A 25,999-nucleotide genomic window follows, 5' to 3' on the forward strand; every position below is an offset into this window, starting at 1 on the left:
CAATAGTGTGATAAATGACACCTTTTCTTAAAAGTAACCCACATTGCTTGTTGGTAACATTTTGATGCATTGAGGAAAACTCTTAAAAGTTGTTTTTAAAGCATTTTCTAGTATACATAGTGTACGTTTTTTTCCAATGTGCATATACTTCATATTCTGCTTTTAATTTATTTTGTGAGTGCCTCTTAAATGTGACTACAACACACAGCAACATACTTTAAAAATGGAAAGAACACAGATTTACACCAACGAACAGCCGCATACCATTCCTTTCTCAGAACGTTCAAAGTCTGTTATTAATGCAAGAGGAATATAAGTTTTGTGCCTATATGGTGCGTGAGGACTGTACTGTATGTAGAATGCAATACTTTCCAGTAATTGCCGGTATTACAAAAAAAAAAAAAACACTTGGAAACATATATTTATTGTGGATACCTGAGAAAATGTAAGTAGCTTGGATGTGCAGGCAAGGAGAGTTTGTAATACTGAAGCTAATATTGTTTTTTAAAAAGTAGGCTAAAAGGCTTCCTGCCATGCAGAGACCCCAGTATATTTGTCAGGTCTCATCAGCACAGACTCCGGGAGAAACTGACATGTCCCTGACTCTGGCCATTTATTTCAAATACAGCTCCTTTATAGGCTACCTCAGAAATGTTAGGTACACGCATTGTATTACATTTAAGTTTATGTCTCTGGTGTGAAGGTTATTTCCAGGAAAATATATTGAATTGGTCAGCTGTGTTGTTGACCTTGGGAAATTCCTACAATATAGTAACAATTTTTGCAAGAGTCAGAATTAACACAATTACAAGTCTCTTGGGAATAGAAAAGCCATTTTATGTCCATGAAAATTAATGTTCTGGACATTCTAAATTATTCTTCAATTAAGAGATATAATGTGTCCACACATTGAAATATTTCCATAAGCTCAGTTGTCAATGATGCTCACTAAAATCAGTTGGGTTAAAAATGACCCATCACATAACCCAGTGGTGTGTTGATATAGCACCGACCCATTGTTGGGTTATTTTAACCCAGTGCATTGGGTAGCAAGTTTTACCCAATAAATTGTGTTATAAAATAACACATTTGTTGGGTTTTTGTTTTTTGGGAGGGGGAAAATGTTGCTTTAACCATCCTAGTATTATTGGTACTATTATTATTATTGCTGTGTAAATAAATTATAATGCACAAGTTACAAATATCTTAAAAATGCTTTATTTCCATTAAATTAAAAGTTGCAAACATTTTCATTAATTAAGTAAATGGTTGCAATTGTGTTATCAATTTACTTACTTTTAATCATTAAGTTACTTACAATCATGTTTAAATTTACAAGAACCACCACAAATAAATAAGATGGCAATGGTGTGATGTTGCTGGCAAGGACGAAGACGATGGAGTGACGAACCCAAGTGCAGTTTATTAAACAAAAGTGAGATCCAAAAACCCTAACTAGAAACATGAAACATAAACATAAACATGACTAAACTAGACTTGACACAAACAAAACATGACTTGACTAAATCTTGACTTGGCTTGACTTGACTTAAACAAAACAACAACAAAGTTACATTAACAATACTCTACAAAGGACAATGGCAAACATGGGGACTAAAATACATTGTCATGGGTAACAAGTTAACAAGACCACCAATGAAAATACAAGACTGTAAACAATATAACAAGACAATGAAACATGAAACACGAAAAGGATAATCACATGACCAGACAAGGAAGTGAACACATTTCTAAATGAAGGACCTTAAGACATGAACAGGACTAACTTTTCAAAATAAAAGACACGAAAAACAGGAACACACAGAATAACATGACATATCCCCTCCTCTAAGGGGTAGCTCCCAACGCCCCAACACATGACATAAGTCCAGTGTTCTATAGGGAACTGGCGGGAGTATCTTGAGGTGTGGGGCGAGGGGCAGGGCGTGGGGCATGGCATCAAGGCGGAGTCCGGGGGGGGGGGCATGAGAGGCTAGACGGGTGGAGCCAAGGTGGAGTCGTAGGGATGGAGGTGGGCCTGGACCGTGGAGAAGAAGTTTGCTTGTGACATGGCATGGAGCAGTCTAGGGTTCAACTGAAACATGACCTGGAGCTGACTCTGGCGTGGCTGTGACATGGCCTGGAGCTTTTCTTTTAGAAATTAATGTTTCACGGTTCCACTTCTGAAGTGTTTCCCTCACATATGAATCCATCACATCCTATTTAAAAATATATATAGTTCAAAGTGAATTAACAACTTGTAATTTCAATTTCAAGCAATGGGCTTCATTAACGAGGCGATCATAAAATGAACCAGGCACCTTCCTGCGATGGTAAAAGAACACCATCAAAATGTTGCTGCTTTTTGGCATTAAAAAGTCACAATAAAAGTGATAAATGTCACTGTGGCATGGGGGGCGTGGTCGTGTGTCGGTCTGCGGGCGAGAGAGAGAGCGGTAAGGCTTGTCACCAGGGTTTTAATTACCTTTAACACCTGTGTCTTGTTATAGTGATACGGAGAGACATTTAAGGAACGCCAAATGTTGAGAGGGGGAGAGAGTGAATGCATGAAACACGACAGCCAGAGAGTGGAGACCTGTGCCCCCCATGCCACAGTCACAATGTAAAAAAAGTCATAACCATCGTGAATTCAGGGGCGCAGAACTATCTGAAAAGTGGCTTCTGATTAGGCTATCACCCAATGTCATGTAGATGCTGGCTATTGTGTAATACAGGGGTCGGCAACCTATGGCACATGTGCCAGCATTGGCACGCGGAGGGGTAATCACTGGAACACCAGCAATGGCGAGAGAGGAGTAGACTATATTTATATAAATTATATATATAATGCGCCTGCTTTTATTTGGTCAGACTGCGCAGGTGACAGCCTACATTCTATGTTTCATTTGTTTCTTTTTGCTTTCAGAACAACACGTCATGTAATAAGGAAAACACCAATCCTTCATCGGCACAGCCATTGACTAGTAAAATAAAAAATGAAACTCCATGTCAAAAAGGTTTCCGATCCCTGGAGTAATATCTTGTTGAGTCCAGTTTGTGCATTATATAATTTAGTGACTTGCAGATATAACTTTCTGGATAAAATGTTTCATATTTCAACTTTTAAAGTATTTTAATGTTACACTGTAAAAATGACAATATAATTTTCTTTCAGTTGATGAAAAACGGCCGTGTCTGCAACACCGAATAATGAGTCTTAAAGCCGAGGCGTCTTACAATTTCTTCATGCGTCGGCCAAATATATGAAATATTACGTGTGATTTAAATAAAAAATTGTCGGGACGAACACAGAAAGTGATGGGGAGCATCCCAATTAATAGTTTCTACGTCACAGTTTAAAATAGGCTGGCTTTATAGCAAGTGTTGTGTCGGTAGCCAAGTGAGCAGCAATACAGCAGACCAAAAATTAAGGGGAAATTATTAAATTATTTAATTAATCAGCTGTTATTTTATGTTGATAAAGAAAACGAAAAGCGTTCATATGTCGTGATATTATGAGCTTACCTCTTTATCTTCTGTTGACTGTGGAACTGGTTGACCGTTGAAATTTAAAATGTCCTCGCTAGACAGGTTTTAACCCAACTGGGTGCATTATTATAGAAACAGCCCAATGCATTTTAGGAATAACCCAACAGAATGACCCAATATGTTTAAACCAGCTGTTGGGTAAAATAAATAACCCAACGTTTTTTGGAGTGTGTAAACCAAACTGGCATATAGGTGCATTGCTATCAGTATGAAGGCTAGATGTAGTTCAGAGTGTCAGCATTATAACTGAATTTCTTTTTATGATATTATCTGATTTGCAATTACAGTATAAGGAAGACCTCAAATGGTTAACTACAAAGCATCATTTTGATGCCTCTACAATATGTTGTAGTTCTTTTGCTGGAACAATAGGGGCAATTGTTGCACTTTAATTTACTGATTGTACTAGAATATCATAAAGTGCTTTGAAGCCCAGTGTCAGTGGAACATAGTTCTTTTTGTAGCACCATCAGTTTATTTCATTCACAAACCAAGTGAACATGCACAGAGTCCCTCAAGGTGCTAATTGAACAAGAGACTTTCTGGGGCAGCACCTGGAGACTCCATATCCAACGTTTGTGACATGCTGTTGCTCATGGCTGCCTTCCAGCGGTGCTTCTTTAGGGATCTAAGCATGTAGAACAGGAGCAGGAACAACCACCACAGAATCTTCAGCCACTCGCCGCCTAAAACTTTAATGGTGACACGAAGTATGAGTCATCCAGATGTGAACAGGGAATACTTCCGTGATACGGACAGTAATCCCATCTCCTGTGAGTGTGTGTGTGTATTAGCAGGGGTGCACACATGAACATAAGGAGCAATGACTGCTTGACTTAATTTCTCTTACTTTTTGCATTGTTTTGCCAGATGACAAGTTTCATACCATCTGCTTTCTCTCCCCTGTTAATAAGTTTTCCCAGCCAGCTGAGTGCCCACTAAATTATTTAGTACAGCAGGGCTGCCGTCAGATCAACATCCATGCCTTAATGTCTATCTTACCAAAAAGCAGAGACGAACAGCTCACAAGAACTTTAAAGGATATTTTTCACACATTTTAGATGTGTTTTCACCCAGAAGACTTGATGAAAATTGCTGAAATTGATAAGCATTGTCCAGTATACAGATTACTATATGTAATTTGCACAATAATAATAATACAAAAATTAACCAAATTCCACTGACTAAACTGAGCATTCTTGGCTTACAAATGGTGTTGTCTGGAATGTTGTCTTGAAATTCAGTGTGCTGTATAGTCTAAATATACATGTAAACAACAAAAATACAGCATCTCTCTTTTCCTGTCTTTTGCACTCTTTGTAAAGTCAGTCATTCATATTATTTAATGTTTTGGAGATGTCATTCTTGCAATGCACAGTCTTCCTGCTTAAATGTGATCAAAAGGTCCAACTTATTTTAGGTATCTTAAACTACTCTGTACAGTACACACATTAACATTTACAGCATTTGATAAAATGTACTTATTGTTATGCATGGTCTTCTGCTAAACGATCACAAGATTCACATTTGCAGCTACAAAGGTTAAGATTAGCATTATGGTTATGGTTAGGGAATAGTCACTAAGAGATTTCAAATAAATCTTGTAAATATTACTAGAAATTTTGCAGAACATGAGTTATTGTTTACATTTAAAGGTATGCAATAGATCCTTAGGGCACAATTAAGTACCCAAAATGAGATGTACATTTGAACTATAGATACAGAAAAGGACCTCTTTTGTCTGAGAGTGAATATCTTGTTATAGTAAAAATAATTTACTAAATCTATTCTATATCTAGTCAGAAGTTTACATACTTAGCCAAATAGATTTAAACAAACTTGTTTCATTCCCTGTCTTATGTCAGTTAGGATCACTACTTTAATGTGAAATGTCAGAATAATAGTCGAGAGAATGATTTATTTCAGCTTTTATTTCTTTCATCATATTCCCAGTGGGTCAGAAGTTTACATACACTTTGTTAGTATTTGGTAGCATTGCCTTTAAATTGTTTTACTTGGGTCAGAAATTTTGGGTAGCCTTCCACAAGCTTCTCACAATTAGTTGCTGGAATTTTGGCCCATTCCTCCAGACAGAACTGTTGTAACTGAGTCAGGTTTGTAGGCTTCCTTGCTCGCACACGCTTTTTCCATTCTTCCCACAAAATTTCTATCGGATTGATGTCAGGGCTTTGTGATGGACACTCCAATACCTTGACTTTGTTGTCCTTAAACCATTTTGCCACAACTTTGGAGGTATGCTTTGGGGTCATTGTCCATTTGGAAGACCCATTTGCAACAGACCTTTAACTTCCTGGCTGATGTCTTGAGATGTTGCTTCAGTATATCCACATAATTTTCCTTCCATTTATTTTGTGAAGTGCACCAGTGCCTCCTGCAGCAAAGCACCCCCACAACATGATGCTGCCACCCCCATGCTTCATTGTTGTGATGGTTTTGTGAAGCCTCACCCTTTTTCCTCCAAACATAAAGATGGTCATTTTGGCCAAACAGTTCATTTTTTGTTTCATCAGACCAGAGGAAATTTCTCCAAAAAGTAAGATTTTCTTTGTCCCTGTGTGCACTTGCAATCTGTTGTCTGGCTTTTTTATGGTGGTTTTGGAGCAGTGGCTTCTTCCTTGCTGAGCAGCCTTTCAGGTTATGCCAATATAGGACTCATTTTACTGTGGATATAGATATTTGTCTACCTGTTTCATCCAGCATCTTCACAAGGACTTTTGCCGTTGTTCTGGGATTGATTTGCACTTTTTGCACTAAATTACATTCATCTCCAGGAGACAGAATGTGTCTCCTTCCTAAGCAGTATGATGGCTGTGTGGTCCCATGGCATTTATTCTTGTGTACTATTGTTTGTACAGATGAACTTGGTACCTTCAGGTATTTGAAAATTCCTCCCAAGGATGAATCAGACTTGTGCAGGTCCACATTTGTTTTTCTGAGGTCTTGGCTGATTTCTTTTGATTTTCCCATGATGTCATCAAAGAGGCACTGAGTTTGAAGGTAGGTCTTAAAGTCAAATCAATTGGTTTTTATTGTTGTTCAACCATATACAGTTATTACAGTACACAGCGAAACGAGACAACGTTCCTCCAGGACCATGGTGCTACATAAAACAACATAGGACAAACACAGAACCACACGAGACTACACAGACTAAATAATATTCCTACAAAAAGTGCACATGCAAACGTATGCAAAAAGTATGGGACAGTACAATAATTACTAAAAAGAAAAGTACAATAGGCACAGTAAGAGACAGTGAGAGACAGTGCAGCGCTAACCAGTACACATTTGTAATCTGAGTAGTGCAAAAAGATGACACTTTCTAAAAATGCCAAATGTAAACATAAAATACTATGAAATAGTGTTCTATGGACATAAAAGTTATTGAGGTAGCATCCAGGTATAAAGTGACAATGAATTAAGTGCAACTCTTGACATGTGCAAACGTTGGATGGCGTACAGGTGTGTGTGTGTGTGTGTCAGTCCAGTCTCTAAATATTGAGGAGTCTAATGGCTTGGGGGGAGAAGTTATTACACAGTCTGGCCGTGAGGGCCCGAATGCTTCGGTACCTCTTGCCAGATGGCAGGAGGGTCAAGAGTTTGTGTGTGGGGACATCCACAATGCTGGTTGCTTTGTGGATGCAACGTTTGGTGTAAATGTCTTTGATGGAGGGAAGAGAGACCCTGATGATCTTCTTCATTGTCCTCACTATCCTCTGTAGGGCTTTGTGGTCCGAAATGGTGCAAGTCCCAAACCAGGCAGTGATGCAGCTGCTAAGGCTGCTCTCAATCATCCCTCTACAGAATGTAGTGAGGATGGGTGGTGGGAGATGTGCTTTTCTCAGACTTCGAAGAAGTTAGAGACGCTGCTGGGCTTTCTTGGTAATAGAGCTGGCGTTGAGGGACCAGGTGAAGTTCTCCGCCAGGTGAACAGCAAGGAATTTGGTGCTCTTTACTATCTCCACAGAGGAGCCATTGATGTTCAGCGGAGAGTGGTCACTCTGTGCTCTCCTAAAGTCAACAACCATCTCTTTTGTTTTGTCCACATTCAGAGACAGGTTGTTGTCTCTACACCAGTCCGTTAGCTGCTGCACCTCCTCTCTGTTGCTGACTCATCGTTCTTGCTGATGAGACCCATCCCGGTCGTGTCATCGGTGAACTTGATGATGTTGTTTGATGAGTCAGCAGAGTGAACAGCAGTGGACTGAGCAAACAGCTCTTGGGGGCCTCTTTGCTCAGTGTGGTGGTGTTGGAGATGCTGTTCCCGATCCGGAATGACGGAGGTCTGGATGTATTAATTGGAGGTACACCTCCAATTAGCCTATCAGAAGCTAATTGTCTAAAGGTTTGACATCATTTTCTGGAATTTTCCAAGCTGCTTAAAAGCACAGTTAACTTAGTGTATGTAAATGTCCGACCCACTGGAATTGTGAAATAGTCAAGTAAAAGTTAAATAATTTGTCTGTAAACAATTGTTGGAAAAATTACTTGTCATGGATAAAGATGTCCTAAACAACTTGCCAAAACTATATTTTGCTCATTTGAAATCTGTGGAGTGTTTAAAAAATTAGGTTTAATGACTTAAGTGTATGTAAACTTCTGACTTCATATGCACATATGTATATATAATAATACATTTAAAGGGGATCTTAAAGTTGTCTGCTATCTCTAATTATTTGAACATTTAACTGTATAAAAATAAGTTATTATAATGTGTTACAGACAGCTAATAATAATAATAATAATAATAATAATAATAATAATAATATGTTTTATTTGTTAAGCGCCTTTCCCACAGCTCAAGGTCGCTTTACAATAGAATGACATCATAACAAAAAAATTTGCATAAACAATGTGAAAACTAAGAAACAAAGACTCACAACAAGATAACAAACAAAACATTAAGAGAAAAAAAAAATACTGCAAGAATAGATATGCTTTCAACCGAGACTTGAAAGCCGAGATGGAAGAGATAATATGGAGCTCTAAATGGAGTGAGTTCCAGAGTTTTGGTGCCATGACACTAAAGATCTACCATACATAGAGGAAAGATGAAATCTGGGGACAGCAAGAAGTTGAGAACCAGAGGACCTGAGGGAACGCATCGGTTGCTAAGGCTGCAGTAATTCAGAGAGAAAGTGGGGTGCAAGGCCAATGACAATGCGTGCCACAGAGTTTTGAACATACTGCAGTCTGGAAATGAGTTTAGCGGGTAAGCCAATCAAAAGGGAATTACAATAATCAAGGCGAGTGGATATAAAATCATTGACCAGAGTTGCAGTGTCTTTCTGACTTAACAGTGGGCTGAGACGTGCGATATTATGAGGTGAAAGAACACAGCCTGAACAAGTGAACTAATGTGAGGTTGAAACGATAAGGATGGGTCAAAGTGATACACAAATTACAAATATGTTTGAAAAGCACCCCATCAATTTTAACAAGAGCTGGTAAACCAAATAACATAACCTCACTCTTATCCATGTTGAATTTAAGACAAGTGGTTTGTAACCAGGTCTTAATTTCATTGAGACAATCACCAAGTGAGCATAGTGGGAGCACAGCTTCAGAAAAAGCTGAAATATAGATTTGCATAAGCATAGCAGTGGTAGTTAAAGCCATAAAAATGGATAATATGACAAAGGAGCAGCATATAAATATTGAAAAGCAAAGGACCAAGAACAGAGCCCAGCGGGACTCCACAGATAACAGGGACATAGTGAGATTTAAATTTCTTAATAGAAATAAAATATAGTCTGTTGGTGAGATAGGACTAAAACCAAGAGAAGGCTGTGTCAGTGACTCCAATAGAAGAGAGTTGAGCGAGAAGTATGTCATAGCAAGCTGTTTCAAATGCGGTCCAGCAAGATTAGAATAACCACACACCCAGAGTCAGCAGCTAAAAGCAGATCATTGCTAATTTTCAAAAGTGCAGTTTCTGTGCTATGGAAAGTGTGGAAACCAGATTGAAAGGAGTCATAGAAATTGTTAGTATGCCGATGTTATTGCAGCTGCGAAGCAGTAGCTGCACCCATGTCTAAATAATATGCTTTTCACTCGACATCCTTCTCTAAACCTTTCAACCTTTGTGAATTTTACTATCATATGCTTAAGTTCAATTTCTAAAGAGAATTGCTTATTAATACAAACCCCACCTCTTCAATAAAGGTGTTATGGTTGCTTTTGACATCTCATCAGTATTCCCGGATAAATATTCATGGAAGATGTTCTAAATGTTAAAGTGGATTTAGAGTGATATGATGTTTGTTCATTGAATACTACTCCACTCTAAAGTCCTCTTCCAGGAGGATCATCGCTCCTGCTGCCAAGCCCTTTATTGTATTGGCTCTTGCCATTGTGAATTGTGATCTGAAAATGGTGCTGTAAAAAGCTAGGACCTTTGATGTGTTGTGCTAATTTGATTACCATATTACACTCTTCTGTTTGTATGCACTTTGCCATGTGTACCTCATAAAAGCAAACACTAAACTGCCTTTACATGACAGAGAAACAACACAGCATTGTACTCAGAGGACAACTAGTATTGTAAGACTGTTTAATTCAACTGAAATACTGTACACTGAAATAATTCAAAATAATTAAAAAGGAATACAATAGATGATAATAATGATTTAGTATTGTGTGCATCTGTTGAATATTGTATATGTGGAGAGGAGTGAGCAAATAATAAATCATAAAATCCATAAAAAACACAAACTAAAAACTCCTAAATATAAAATATATAAAACACATTTTTTGTTATGTAACCTAAAAAATGTGCTTCATGGTAACACCTGAATTAAAGGAACAGTTCATCCAATCATTATAATTCTCTTAACATTTAATAAATCTTATGTCATCTTAAACACATTTTAATTTCTTTATTCCGATGGACACAGAAGAAGATATCTTAATATGGACATGGAGTCTGTAACAAAACCTAGTGAGCTTCCTCCGGAGGCAGCACTTTAAGACATAATAGGGGCACTCCAGACCAAATGTTTTTCCAAAAGGTAGGTATCTTAATTATGCTGCCTCCTAAGATATATCATTTTGGCCAAATTCTAAGGTAGCATCATATTTATGCTTCCCTGGGTACATATGAAGAGTGTTCTGAAGACTTGCCATTATTTGCTGTGTCAGGCTGGGGAACATTTCCCAAAACCATCATTAGTCAACTATGGTTGCATCATTACCAACAAAGTTAAATTATTTGGTGGTTCTCGAAACTGTATATTGTGAACTACAGCTCTCAACCTGTGGTTAGAAGCATAGTTCCTGGTTAGTTGAAATGGAATGGAAATAATTTCCCATTGCTGAGGCTTCTATATCTTTTATTCCATATACACTCACTAAGCACTTTATTAGAAACACTATGGTCCTAATAAAGTTTCCAGTATGGTCTGCTGCTGTTATAGCCCAACCGCCTAAATGTTCGACCTGTTGTGCATTCTGAGATGGTATGCTACTCACTACAACTGTACAGAGGGGTTATCTGTGTGACCGTAGCCTTTCTGTCAGCTTGAACCAGTCTGGGCTGCGTTTCCCAAAAGCATTGCAAGCTTAAGTAGATTGTACACTGGCGCCAATGGTCTCTACGATCAATTTAAGCTTGCAATACTTTTGAGAAACTCAGCCCTGGCCATTCTCCATTGACCTATCTCATCAATATGGCATTTCCATCCGCAGAGCTGAAGCTCACTGGATGTTTTTTGTTTTTATCACCATTTGGCACTTAAACTCTAGAGACTGTTGTGCGTGAAAATCCCAGGAGATCAGCAGTTACAGAATTACTCAAACCAGCCCTTCTGGCACCAATAATCATGCCACGGTCGAAATCACTGAGACGGCATTTTTTTCCCCATACTGATGGATGATGTGATCATTAACTGCCACATAGCTGCCACATGATTGGCTGATTAGATAATTGCATGAATAAGTAGATGTGCAGGTGTTCCTAATAAAGTGCTCAGAGAGTATATGGTATCTTTCATTCTATTAAGACTTTGAACACGTTTATATGCTCTTAAGACAAAGGCTTACTCAGGGGTACTTACTCAGTTTATGTGAAGTTCTCATATGTTACTGAAGAGTGCACATGTGTGTATTTGCTCTAGTGCGTAGGGGGAAACCCCACTATAGCAGCACAAAGTTACTGGTAACAACAAAGTAACAACTTTGGATTAAAGAGCGCCCACCGCTTTCATGTCTTCAGCAGCGTTTGTGCATTGAAACTGCTTTCTGGTGTACATGTAAATAAGCTATTATAATTTAATATCTGCACAAATGATTAATCCACCCACTGCATAACATCATTAACGACAGCTCTATATTTTTGAACAGCCGCGGGCCATGCATTTTAAGTCTTGGACTTCAGTGCGATTCATGCTATTCTAAAAATATATTTTCACAATGAATTAGACACAGTATGCATTAGATCATATATTACGTGGCAATCAACTAATAATACTAACTGACATTTTAAAAACACGTCCAAGCCCGAAAGACAGAACCAAGGAGGTCGTATACCAAGAAAAATCTCTAATAATATTTGCAATTAAAATTTTGCTTGCAATACATTTTTTTTGTCAGGATACACACTTTCTTTTCAAAACTTGATCCGACACTGAATGCTCAAGCAGCTTAATTTACACTAAGAAAACTCCTGATGTTGCTGTAACGATGCAAAAAGCACATACCAATATGCTTGAAGTGAAAATTAGCCCTTTCCTGTTTAATTAATCAATTGCATGATCATGCAGAACGTCTCAGGTTTTTACATTGTTTTTCAATGGTGATGTGGCAGTGATGACAGCCGTCTCGTCATCAAGATCTCGCACTCTTTGCTTTCAAATTATGTTCATCACTTAAAGCGTGACAGAAATTCTGAAGGCCTGATGGGGTGGAGCTCAGACTCACCCGCTGCTTCTGCTAAGGAGCATGGCTTTGGGCATGCGATTTGTGAAACAGTTGTCACACTTTGCTTGTAAGCATCAAGGAATAAATTCTGATTGGATAAACGTTTTGTTTTTTGCTATTCATTTGTAGATGAATTAGGTGTGGAAAGCGATTGAAAATACATAGGCAAAAAGGTCAATGAGAATGAAAGGATGAAAAAATATTTATTTATTAGGCATGTTATGCCAGCCTAGAAGGCTTTGCTGACCAAGATAAATCGCCACTATTCTTGAACCAATGTGGTTCAAATGATGAATGTGTGAATTAGTTAATTCGGTTTGGGAAACAGCTATGAATACCAAGCTAATTTCTCCATCAATGCTTTAAATTGCTTACTTGAAGATGTATCTGCAAATTAAGCTGGCATTAGAGAAAGTATTTTAACATTGACAAAAGATAATAATAATATGGCAGTTACTCAGATTTTAGCTGTAGCTACAGCAATAATTTTTTCTCTTCACCTGATGTCTGTCAGACAATGCTCACGATTATGACATTGTCAATGCGTCCGTGCCTCAGCGTGAGATTTATTTCAGCCCCAGCTAAGCTTATGTAGGTCAAAAAATGTTTGTCCCTTCATTAAGTGTGACTTTCTAACATGTTTCAGTTGATTTAAAACAAACTTGTGAATGTTTCATGTGTTACACAGTTTTCTTATGATGACTACATAAAATTGAGTGATTAGATGAGCCTCACTGATATTCTGTTTATAGAATTGTTCGTGGGACAATGACATTGTCCCATTACATAATAGAGATTAAATCATCATAAGAGTAATCTAAAACTCAACTAACCTGTTTTCATCAAAAACATGTATTATAGAAACAGAATTAGCTCTCAATTTCTTGTAATTTCTAACCCCACTAAAAACTTGAGGTATTTATTTTAAGTGAAATGATTGTACTTTGTAAATGACCACTGCCTTTGTTCTAAACTCTCTGTCTTCAGTAGAGATAAAACATGATATGTTCATATGTGCCTCAAACTCCCTAAAAGGATGAGGGAGAATCACACATCATGGATGTTTCCCTATCAATTTTTAATGATGCTGCTCCAGCAATTCTGTCAACAGTGATTCCATATAAACTACAACCCCTGGCACATTCACTGTTTTTCACAAAAATTGTGACATCTTTGACCTCGGCCATATATCGAATTATCTTGACCTTCAGGTAAATATTGAACATGTCAAAACATTTGTCTGCAAAAACAAAAAAAAATTATAATACATTTAGTAATATATATATTGTATTTTGTTTATGTGTCCAGCTCCTATTAAATATTTAATGTCTGACTATTTCAACAGCATTCACAAATGTTTTGGTAACCTTGAAAATGCACTGAAAGGAATATTCCAGGGTTCAATACAAGTTAAGTTCAATCAATATCATTTGTGGCATAATATTGATTACCACAAAAATGTATTTTGACTTGCCCCTCCTTTTTTGTAAAAAAAAAAATAAAAAGCCGATTGCAGTGAGGCACTTACAATGGAAGTGAATGGAGCCAATCCATTGAAACATTAAAATACTCACTATTTTAAAAGTATAGCCACAAGACATTGAAGACGTAATGTCAACAAACCCTAAAATGACTGTAAAAATTACGATTTAAACAAGTTTTACAGCTTTAAATTGTACATGTGTTTTAAAAGAAGTAGCCTAATCTAAGTGCTTTTATAAATTACAAGCTTCACATTTCTGCCTTTGAACCCTCCAAAAATTGGACCCATTCACTTCCATTGTAAGGGTCGAACTGTAACCTTGAGTTTTGCTTTTTGATAGAAAAGTACAGACAAATCAAAATATTTTTTTTGTGGTAATCAACATTATGCTACAAATGTTGTCGATTGTGTTTAACTTGAATTGAACCTGGAATATTACTTTAACTTTTGATTTCACATCAAAAATATTATTTAACATCACTGAATAAACCTGACTACATTAGTTTATATAATGTAATGAAAGCCAATTTTAAGGGTCAGGATCATGTAACAATAGCTCCTTAATGTAAAAACTGCACATTTTTACAGTGTTATACACCATTAGATAACCATTAAAATTACAACACTTCTGAAGCATAATGCCATTATTTCTGAAAATAGATCCCTCTGTCCTTTACAATTCATAATGTAACTGCATCCAAGTTATAGTATATAATGTCATTACAAATGCAACAGACAACACTGGCGTGTAAAACATCTATCCAGTCAGACCCTAACTGTGAGTGTACTCTTTATTCAAATCTCCCAGGATTCCACATTCTGGCTCATATTGTAACAGGATGTGACACGTAGTCTGCTTTAATCAATGTTTGAGCTGCCAAGATGGCCACTGCGGGGAAGAGGGCACCTCCACCACTGCATACCAATGGAAGAACGTCTTCACTAAAAGAAAAGAAAAATACAAAAATAGCTTTAATTTCTTAACCAGGTATTTGGAAAAATTAGGAATATTTGAGTTGAACGAAAAGAGAGAAATAGGGTGAGAGAAAAAGAAGAAGAGGGAGGAATGGATAGAGAGTGAGAGGCAGACAAAAACAGACAGAGGGAGAGGGAGTCGGTCTCTAGTGACCTACATGAAAGCAGAGGGAGCGTTACTGTGCCTCGCTACTCTTGGCTAAATGCACTCTCATATTAATATTTTAAAATGCCGTAATGTGACGGTGAAACCCTCAGAGGACAGATACATCAATTTGCAAGCGCCTCTGCTTCAGGAAACAGAAACAGGGATAATTTGCCATTAGGAGGAATTGTTCATTATGAACAGCTTCTTAGGAACACATAAACCAAGTCCCCGCTCTCACTTGAGCTGCAAATCCACACTTTTGTGCGAATGGAAACATTGCCCCAGAGCTTTAATGCTCTTGGGTCATTAGTACAAAAAGGTTTGTTGTGCTGTTAAATCTGCTGCATGTTGCGGTGATCAATCAACATGAAAGGGGCTTCCCACTAAGACCGGATCACTGTAAATAAATCAATTAGGCCATGAGAGTTGAGCTTTTATCAGAATTTCATTGCACACACTCACATCTGAGGGGTTATAGATGTAGACTGGCAGTGTTCAGGTAAACATTCCTGTGTTTAGATGTTACTCAACTCGTGTAATAGACCTGTAAAAACATAATGTCCTATTCTTTGCTCAATATTTAAATCATAATATAACACCCACCACATGCATGAATTAAATGTGCTTCAAGTACATTTAGGTATTGCTAATGCATTTTGGCTATTATTCACATTATGTTACATATGCTAGTGTGTTACTAGTATAATAATGAGTATGTTAGTAATAGTACAGTATATAGAAAATAGCTCATCAAATCCACATTGTTTTAAAAATAGAATTCTTATCAAGCAAATAATCTGTAATCATTAAAACTTCCATTTGACTTTATTTATTTGATTTAAGATTATAAATATGCTTTATAAATGCTCTGATGTGTCTTACCCCAGCTAACATGCCTTACCATAGCTAATAAGTGGCTTTCTATAGTCCTTTTTTAAAGTATTTATCCTCTTCTTCTGTTTTCATTGAACTGATTTGCATGTCATTGAGTTTATACACAATGGCTTAATGAGAGATTAATGAGTCACTCAGTAATTATCATCAATTTAATAATTACATGTAGTAGTGTGGCGTAATGGTCTGCCCAGTGAGAAGGATGAAAGTCTGTTTATTGACACCTCTGAAAAAACACAAAACAAACATTCCTAATTTTTTCCAATGTCAGCAGCATTGAGATCAGTCACCATCGCTTCAGTTGCAAAAATGATTCAAATAGCTGCAATGGTGCTTAAGGGACAACATTAATTGACTGATGGACATTTGACTATCAAAGGAAAGAGATACCATATGAATAAAACAAATTGTAATTATAAATAACTATATTCATTATCATTTATTATCTATTATATATCATTTATTATAAATAAAAGTGACATCATCTTCAGATAGTGGAAGAAAAACAATAAAAACCTTTATAATAACAATTATTATTATTGCTATTACATTGTTATTATTATTAAACTGATAATACAAATGTAATATAAAATGTTCAGAATTCAGTGCAATTCACTACATTAAAGTATAGAGAATTAATAAGTGGAATAAACATTTTTCAGACTGTTAAAGTACAACAAAGGTCAGTGTATCAGATCAAATAAAAAAGGTTACACTAATTTGACAAATAAGAAATATCCTGCTCCCTCTCATGTTCATGACGGCAAACAAGGACACTGATAAACCAACAGGCAGCCTCCCGTGTGACCTAAGGCTTTCTTCGAAACACAATTATGTAGCCAAAGGTAAACAAGCACACCGACTCTATGCTTCCTTTTTTTCTTTCGCTCAGTCACCAGATGGTTCCATTGAGGGGAACAAAATCACTTGCATGACTTGGCTGTCTGCTTGTTCTATTTGCTTACTACTCAGAGACAGGGTCGCAATGAAGTCTCTAATGGTTCTAAAACACCTGCTCAACCAATCAAACAAACAAAACGCAGGGGGGAATGAAAACAAAATACCTATGTGATCAGGTTAAAGGGGCTGCTGGCCACGAGGGCCACTGATGAGGCAGGTAGCACAGGCAGATGTTCCACATATAGAGAGGTAAGAGTATTTGACCTGATCACCACAAAGAGGTATACAATCAGGTCTACAAGATAATAGATAATTGGATATTTGTTATAATAATGGACATAATAAAAACCACTGTTGAGCAAAGAGGTTTGTTGGATGATGTGGCGTAGAGTTTCAGCGGCGTGCAGAGATTAGGAAACATTAGTAGTACAGACACAATGGGTTATTTATAGTTGGACGGTCATGGGGAACATACAGTTAGGCAGAGTGACAAACAGTGAGTGAGAATGTGAAAAAATATTTTTACAGTAAGAACAAAATTAAGATTTGTGCACCCACTGACGGTTTTTTGAAGACTGTTGTTTTGAAAGTTTTCTGATCTGGCATCACATGCTTTGTATTGATTATACACATTACGCTGTGTAGCTCTTTAATATAAAACAGTGGTGTGTCACAAAAATGTCACAGTTAATAAAATAATGGTAATAAATTAATAAATAAGGGATTCATATATTATTAATATATATATTATTAAAATTAGGGATTAATAAAATATTAATATTTAATATTTTAAGAATTTCATACAAAAATAAATAAATGTCAAATGTATTACATCTTGCTGCTCATTACATTTTTGACAGTAAAATTATCATGAATGTTATTTTATATGTTTATGTTAGAATGTTATAACATATTTAGACAGTTGAAATTGCATGTTAAATGTAATCAGTTGTGTGGATCATAATTGAGTATAAATCAGATTAATCTATTTGACAAATTAATTTAAAGAAATTTAAATTATAAACTATAAATTATAGTCTCATAAATTATAAATTATAGTCTCATGTTCACTGACAAGGTCAAATTTATGGAATACAAAATATATGGAAAAGGTAACAAAATTATTAAATGATTTAAATGTTCTTTTCTTTTTCTATGTAGCCTTCAGATTTCTACTGTTGCTACAGCAATATCTATCTACAACAGTGTTACAGCTAAATTTAGAACCTCTTGTTTCAGAGTGTGAAATACAACAGGAAACTGTAAACCATCTCTTGTGATAAAAACTCTGCAAGATGGCCATGAATACATTTACATGCAAGAGATTTTTTATTTGAATCTGCCATTCCTCTTGTCTTTAACATCTCAATCACGTCCCAGTTTCCGCCCATTTGTATTAGCAGACAGAAAGTGATGGACATCCTTTCACTGCCTGCGTGACCTCTGGTAATCCTGTTTCACAGACCGGCTCCCCGCTGAAGAAAACACAATGGCGGGCGCTGTACCTCCTCCCAGTCGATATTCTGACAGACTTGATCGAGCAAATTAGTATGCTTTGGTAAGGGCATGACCAAAGACCTTTTCAACACCCCTGTGAATCAATACAAAGACCAATGGATGGCGTGTGTGGTTTTCTTTTTCTTCTTCTACCATTCCTACCCCCCCCACCGCACCTTACGTTTGTAAGACTCCCACCTTGCTTTCACCTTCCTGAAGCTCTGGCATTAAGCAAAATTGAAACAGTGGGGGAAGAACAGTTGCAAGTAAAAAAGAGGGTCTGAGCCTTACATTTTAAGGGAGGTTCATGGGGTATAAATACAGTAAAAAATGTAAATGGATAAACCCTGAATGAGACTGACTAAATTGAATAGGCAGGATTATGGTTTACCCTGATCACTGAAAAAAAACAAAGCATTATCTTCACACATCAATTTCTTGAGTTTTGTATAATGCTTTGTAAAAACATTTTTTCGTAAAGTTTTGTATAATGTACAATCTGATATTTGCTGCATATGCCACTCTACATTTTACATAAAAATGTAAACTCAAATGAAAGCCTGGCTTACACAAGGTTCCAATGACACTGAGTATCAGTGGCATTCATTCCAGTAGAGATGAATGGCACATCCACAATAAAGCTTGGTGAAAATGCGGAATAGGTTCACCAGAAACAAGCACACATCCTATGCATTAAAAAAAATTTATGGACAGAATAACCCTCCAAAATCATAGCTCTCCCTTTCCAACGTTTATTTGTGTGAGTGTATTTGTGTGTGTTTGTGCGTCTGTATACCCTCATCCCCATCTATTGTGCCATGGTCATGCCAAGCTGATCCCCTCCCATGTCTAGGTAGCATTAATTACATCACGCAAATGTAACTGACACAACCTTTTCAACATTACTACACAGCTATAATTGTATATGTTTAAGTGTACTGCATGCATAATTTTACTCTGTGAAGTAAATAGCACTCTATCAATTATGCTACAGCTGTTGCAGTAGGGAGAACGTTTCAAGACTAATTAACCCACATTTTCAAAATGCCCCCATCATACTGGCAACAGAAAAGTTTCCACTGCAGCTCTTTAGAACATTCTTTTTTAACATGTTTAAATAATTACAAATTCTAATGGGTGAAAATCAGGGTTTTGGTGCCTCAAAACAGATGCCAAGTGTCGTAAGTCTACTCTTTGTGTGATGCTGTTAAATGCTATCTTTGTAAAAAAAAAACAACATACATAATACAAATGTATACCAAGTCTTATACATTTCTTTAGTTAATGTGTTAGTTAATGCACTAGGAATCATGAACAATGAACAATATTTTTTACAGCATTTAATAATCTTTGTTAATGTCAGTTAATAAAAATACATTGTTTATTGTTTGTTCATGTTAGTTCATAGTGCATTAGCTAATGTTAACTCGTACAACTATTGATTTTAAAAATGTATTACTATATGTTGAAATTAAAATTAACCAAGATAAATAAATGCTGTAAAAGTATTAAATTGCTAGTTCACGTTAACTAATGTTAACAAATGCAACCTTATTGTGATATGTTTCCAAGAAATTGTTGAATTCCTATGTTGAATATTTATGTCAATTAATACAGAGCAGAGACAATGGAAAAACAACAAATGAAAATTGATAGCTTGTTTCAGGAGGACAATAATATGCATGCAGAGGACACACTTGTTTTATGACACCTCACTCTTCCAAATCTGCCATTTAGCATTTCAAAGTAACAAAAGAAAAAACCTGCCAATATTCAATAATCAGGGCAAGGGCAAGGCCAATGGGTGTCTGCTGGTGTCTGTTCTAGCATATGGTCAGACACCACAGGACCGGTCACTGGTTCATCAGCCTCTGCTGATACTAAATGGAGTCGCAGGGTGGGCGAGTCTTGACTGCGCTATTCCAGATGACACCACACTCTGTAAGTCTGTTAATCAATCTGCTTGAATACACTTAGAGACCCTTTCAGTTCCGGAACCTATAATGAATAACACAAAAATAATTTTCTCTTGACATTTTCTGAAATGTATAATACAACAAGGCCATTGCTCAGTTTCTTCTTGTACTATATATATATATATATATATATTATTCTTGCAATCCCTTGTTTGCAACATGAGATTACCTCCTTGTGCCTCTGCTTCTGCAAAATATTTAGAAAAATAACAACAGCATGCCAAGGTATTATGGTATTATGACATCCATCGGGGATTAAAGCAAACCACTGAACTCTTTCCCTTTAAAGGGCCTGGAATCTCTGCTCTATTACAGCTGAAAAAATAAATATGACATACATTTACACTTTTTTTATGTAGATTAATATACAAAAATATGCATATATACTTACAATTGACAATATTTTTAAACTTAATATTTTCCAATAATAATAATAAAATAAATATAATTAATTATAATTGTTTTAGATTTTTTTGCACTACCCTGCAATTACAGTGATGCTTAAGGTTGTCTATGGGGTTCTTTTCAACAGAAACCCTCCCAGTCTAACCAGCACTTTGTCACAACAGATAAACGGCACTCTCCTCTCAAGGATGACTGTGTGAAGGGGACCCACAGATCCCACTATGAACTGCTCACTGGCTTAATAAAGAATCAATAGCACTCCGGGGCAATGATGGAGTCTGCCTCCTTCAAATCCCCCTCTGGCCTTCCTACAGCCATACATGCAAGCATAAAAGGTGCCTTGGTATCATTTCTGTTGACCTGCAATAGCAAAGTGTTGCATGCATCTTGAGCAAATGGCTTAATGACTGAATGTCTAGTCCATCTGAATGCTGGTCCATGTAAGGCACAGTGAGAAAACGCATTTTGAGCAATATCTGTAAAGAGCTGTAGCTACTAAACGCAGTTCTCTTTTTTGTATGATTTGTAATACAGCTCACCTAAAAGGGAACATTCAAGCATCTTTGGCTGGTCTTATGTGAAGGTTACACTAAAAAAGGCAGGTAATCTAAAAGAGATTCTTCATGTGGTAAATACTAAATCACTACCAAACTACATTTGGTTACACCAAATAAACTCATTTTAAGGGTCAGATTAAGTAGAAATACAGCAACAATTGCACATTACCACATTTTACAATGTAGGAAGTTAGGAACAAACATTGTTAAAATAATGTTAAAGGAATATTCCAGTTCAATACAAATTAATCTCAATTGACAGAATTTGTGGCATAATATTGATAACCCAAAAAATGATTTTGCCTCATCCGTCCATTTCTTTAAAACAAGCAAAAATTGAGGTTACAGTGTGACCCTTACAATGGAAGTGAATGGGGCCAATTTTTTTGGAGGGTTTAAAGGCAGAAATGTGAAGCTTATAATATTATAAAAGCACGTACATTAATTCTTCTTTTAAAACTCATGTATTATTTGTGCTGTAAAGATGTTTAAATTGTCATTCTGTCTGTGCAATATCTTTACACAGAAAAGGTTTGTAATTGATTTTATGACACCAAATGTTAACACATTCTAATATATATACTTTTAAAACAGTAAGTATTTTAACGTTTACGATTGGTCCCATTCACTTCTATCGTAAATGCCTCAATGGATCCCAGATGTTAATTTCAACATACAGTTATACATAAATCACAAGTTGTATATGTTAGGATGATTTAATGCACTATAAACTAACATGAACTAACAATAAACAATGTATTTTTATTATTTAAATTAACAAAGATGAATAAATGCTGTATAAAATATTGTTCATTGTTAATTCATGATACTTAATGCATAATGTTAAAGAATGGAATCTTATTGTAAAGTGTTACTGTGACACCAGATCTAATTGTCCTAAAAATGGGCAAATTAAGTTTTCAGAAAGTTTTCATGTTTTCAGGAATGTTATGCAACCTTTAAAAATTATTCTACTCATATTAAAAGAACAGGAAATTAACACGGTTCCAAATTACAAATATAAATTGCTTGGGTTTTCCCCCCTCAATATATTCAAGGACACATTTTAATATATTCTGTACAGCTCTGTTAACTGGCACCTTTGATATTAGCTGTATTTTAATCAGATTTAGCACATGAATCTGGAACTGCTATAGCTCAAATGAAATCGCATGGTACCGCAAGCAAAATTATACAGCAAAAGATGTATCTATTAGCAACACCATCAGTTTTCACACACATGACTGTCCTGTGTGAGTCAATTTAATGCAGAACAAGGCCTCCAAATCATACCTTTGTAACAGTCCTCTCTATGAATAATGTTAAAGGCAGCAGTCTGTTGAAGAGAGGCACTGGAGTTTTATGTGAGTCTGTGGCAGGGGTCAAGCATCTATTGTTTACAGAAAGAGGAGCAGCATTCACTTGCGACCAGCAGGCCGAATAGCGTTTGCTGTTAGAGGAGGGACCCTGCATAAAATATACTCCATCACACACGGCTGCAGACAAAAGCATCACAGCCAATTTAGAGTCATTGAGAGATCTGATAATAAAGTGGGTCAAATTATATTAATAAAGTCTGTGTGCGTGCATTTTTATATAAAGAATCATATCCATGTTATAGGCTCATTATGTCTCTTGAGAGATTGTGATGTAAAATAGAATAAGAGTGAACTGCACAAAACAGTCCCACCTTCAAGTGTCTCATGGAGGCTATGGAGGAACTCAGAGAGAAATAACCTTATTCCATTATAAACGTTATTGATAGTTTAAAATGGATCCCAAGCTAATTGTGATCAATTCACCACACATAGAACAACACTTATTTCTTGTTTTTATATTGCTCTATTTATAAACATTAATTAACATTTGTCAAAACAATGTTGTTGATTTATCATGCATCTTCCCAGTTTTTACCAGGAGTAATTCAGGGGATTTTTGCGTTTATGAAACTCTCTATTGTGTTAATAGAAGCTGTATGTCGAGAGCAGTTGGTCTTTAACCAACAACAAGGTAGAATGGAGCATTAAGTATGAGACAGTAATTATGGACTTTGATTTCCTCTCAAGGGTCAATGTTGACATGAAAGGAATAAAATCATTTTGTCAGAGAGATGTCTAAATTGGCCCAAAGGTCTGAGTCAAAGGGGAGGCAAAAGAGACAAAATCAATTCTACTCAGTGTCACTGTTACATTCATTCAAACATGAGTAAGCCACAATCACCTGTTTTGGATATCAAAATAAGACACTGAAAAATAAGAAAATAACAGAAAGTCCTGTTTTTTTCATGATATCAAAAAAAGCCTCTTGTGTAGTACTTTTGAGTTGTGTTATAGTTACTTGTGATTGGCCAAACAGACTTCTTGTCAGGGATTTGCCGAATACAAATATCTTCAGGTATAATATTAGGGCCTGACAGAAAACACCAGAGTGATCAATAAAGGTTTCAGTTTGCTTGCCTCCCTTTATTTTAGTTTTTGTTTGGTCAAAACATCAATACAATATGGCAGCATGTCAGTGTTAAGACACATTTAGCTATACAAATGACTCAAAATGTGCTATGGTTACTTCAAGGATCTATTTCTATCTAATCTGACCCAAAAAATAACTTTTGCTGGTGTAACCTAATTTGTCAGGTTAATTCAGTCAGAATAAATAACATTTTTGTTAATTCAGGTTTTTTAGATTCCCTGACAAAAATATTTATTGTACTTTTGTTGTTGTAATTCAATGTTGTCAGGTTGATTTTGTCAAATTAACAATTTTTTTTGTTGTTAATTTAGATATTATCATATGAAGCACATTGCACAATGGAAAGCTATTTTTACAGTGAGGTACTGAGAAGTGATACAATTCATTCATGAGGGTTTAATACCTATCGGCACAATAAAACTTATAAAAATCCTGCGGTGAAGCATTTTGCTCATCTGAAGGAAAAAACAATAATATTTTCTGTGTCCAGCCCCCAAATTTTTTCCTCCCAATCTAATGCCCTGTCCTACCCTAGCATAGTTTTTGGATTCTATTTGCTTAAACTCCTGTAATTTTATATTTTTTTAAATCAAAAGGTGAGCCCAGGTCCACTTTGCGGTGCCACTGGGGGCTGACAGTGAATTTAGCGACCCAGCAGGACTTGCTGGCACCTGGTCGGGCGGCCTGTGCAAAGCCCCTAAGCCATCTGGGGGTAATTACTGCTAGGTATTCTTTAAAGGACCAGATGGGACCACGATACTGAGGAGGGGTGTGAGGGGGCCCGGGGGGGCCCTTACCCCTCCTTGTCATTTACAACATAATTCCATTCAATGATACACTTAATCCTCCCACCAGTTAGAGGCTCTTTCAGACCACTGTGGTGGCTGCTCCTTTTATGTAAATCCACCCTCTCCTTAAAATAAAAAAAGAAGAAGAATTACAGCAATGTCTCTCCAGAGACAGAGAGAAATTATTCATCCTCAAATGTTTTCCTCCACCGCAAGTACTGTAACATACTTCCCCTTTAGTGTCTTTCTATCTTCTCCCCTTGAAAACAGGAGTGTTATTTGTTTAGAGAGAGATGGGTGGAGAGAGAGAAAGACAGGAAAAGAGAGAGAAAGAGAGGGCTGAGCTTGTTCTGAGCAAGGTTAGTGTCAGAGGCCGAGGTGGCACCAGCTGAGGTCGATTCCGCCACCTGTTAGATGGATGCACACTTCTCTTTCTTTCTTTTCCCTCTGAACACTAGCCTGCTCTGCCAGCCCCTCAAATTAAATTAACCAGCAAAATGTTAATCTCACGGGAATACACAATCAAATTCCCTCAATTCTAATGAGGTTATTCCTGAGGAGGGGAGGGAGCGATGGGCAGAGATGAAAATATGTTCTTTTAAAAAGTACAAAGTGGTGCCATCTTGTTTTGTCTGACTCTGTTTACTAAGCCTGAAAATTCTATTGGAATTGTATATATTCTGAAGCAAAACAGCAATATAGAGTGTTTCATATTTAGATTTAAAGGAATATTATGGGTTCAATACAAGTTAAGCTCAGTCAACAACATTTGTGGCATAATATTGATTACCACAAAAAATACACTTTGACTATTCTTTAAAAAAAAGCAAATATCTGGGTAACAGTGAGGCACTTACAATAGAAATGAATGGGGACCAATCCATAAATGCTAACATACACACAGTTTCAAAAGTATAGCCACAACATGAGAACAATATGCGTTTTAACATTATTTTAGTTTCATAAAATTGCTTACAAACCTTTTCTATGTAAAGTTATGTTTAATTTAACAACTTTGTTAATGCCGTAAACCCTAAAACAACCATAAAAATGATCATTTAAACAATTTATCTTGTATTGAACCCGGAATATTTCTTATATCAGGGAATCAGAATCAGAAAGATCTTGGTCAAGTGTGTTCATACACACAAGGAATTTGTTATGGTTTACAGCAGGGCTATTCAACTTCATAGACAATTGGGCAAGATGGAAAAAAAATATTCGGGATAAACCCCTGAAAGGAACAAGTCTACAGGATTTTGAGAATCAGTCGATAATTACCAGTATGGTGTTGTATCTGTTGGAGTTTGGCATGTCGGTGATGAACTCGATGCACAGTTGGGACCATGGTCTTTGGGGTATTGGCAGTGGTTGGAGTAATCCTGTGGGCAGTTCCCTGGGGGTATTAGATTGTGTGCACA

The sequence above is a fragment of the Xyrauchen texanus genome, chromosome 3, assembly GCF_025860055.1.
Source record: "Xyrauchen texanus isolate HMW12.3.18 chromosome 3, RBS_HiC_50CHRs, whole genome shotgun sequence".
Taxonomy (NCBI): Eukaryota; Metazoa; Chordata; class Actinopteri; order Cypriniformes; family Catostomidae; genus Xyrauchen; species Xyrauchen texanus.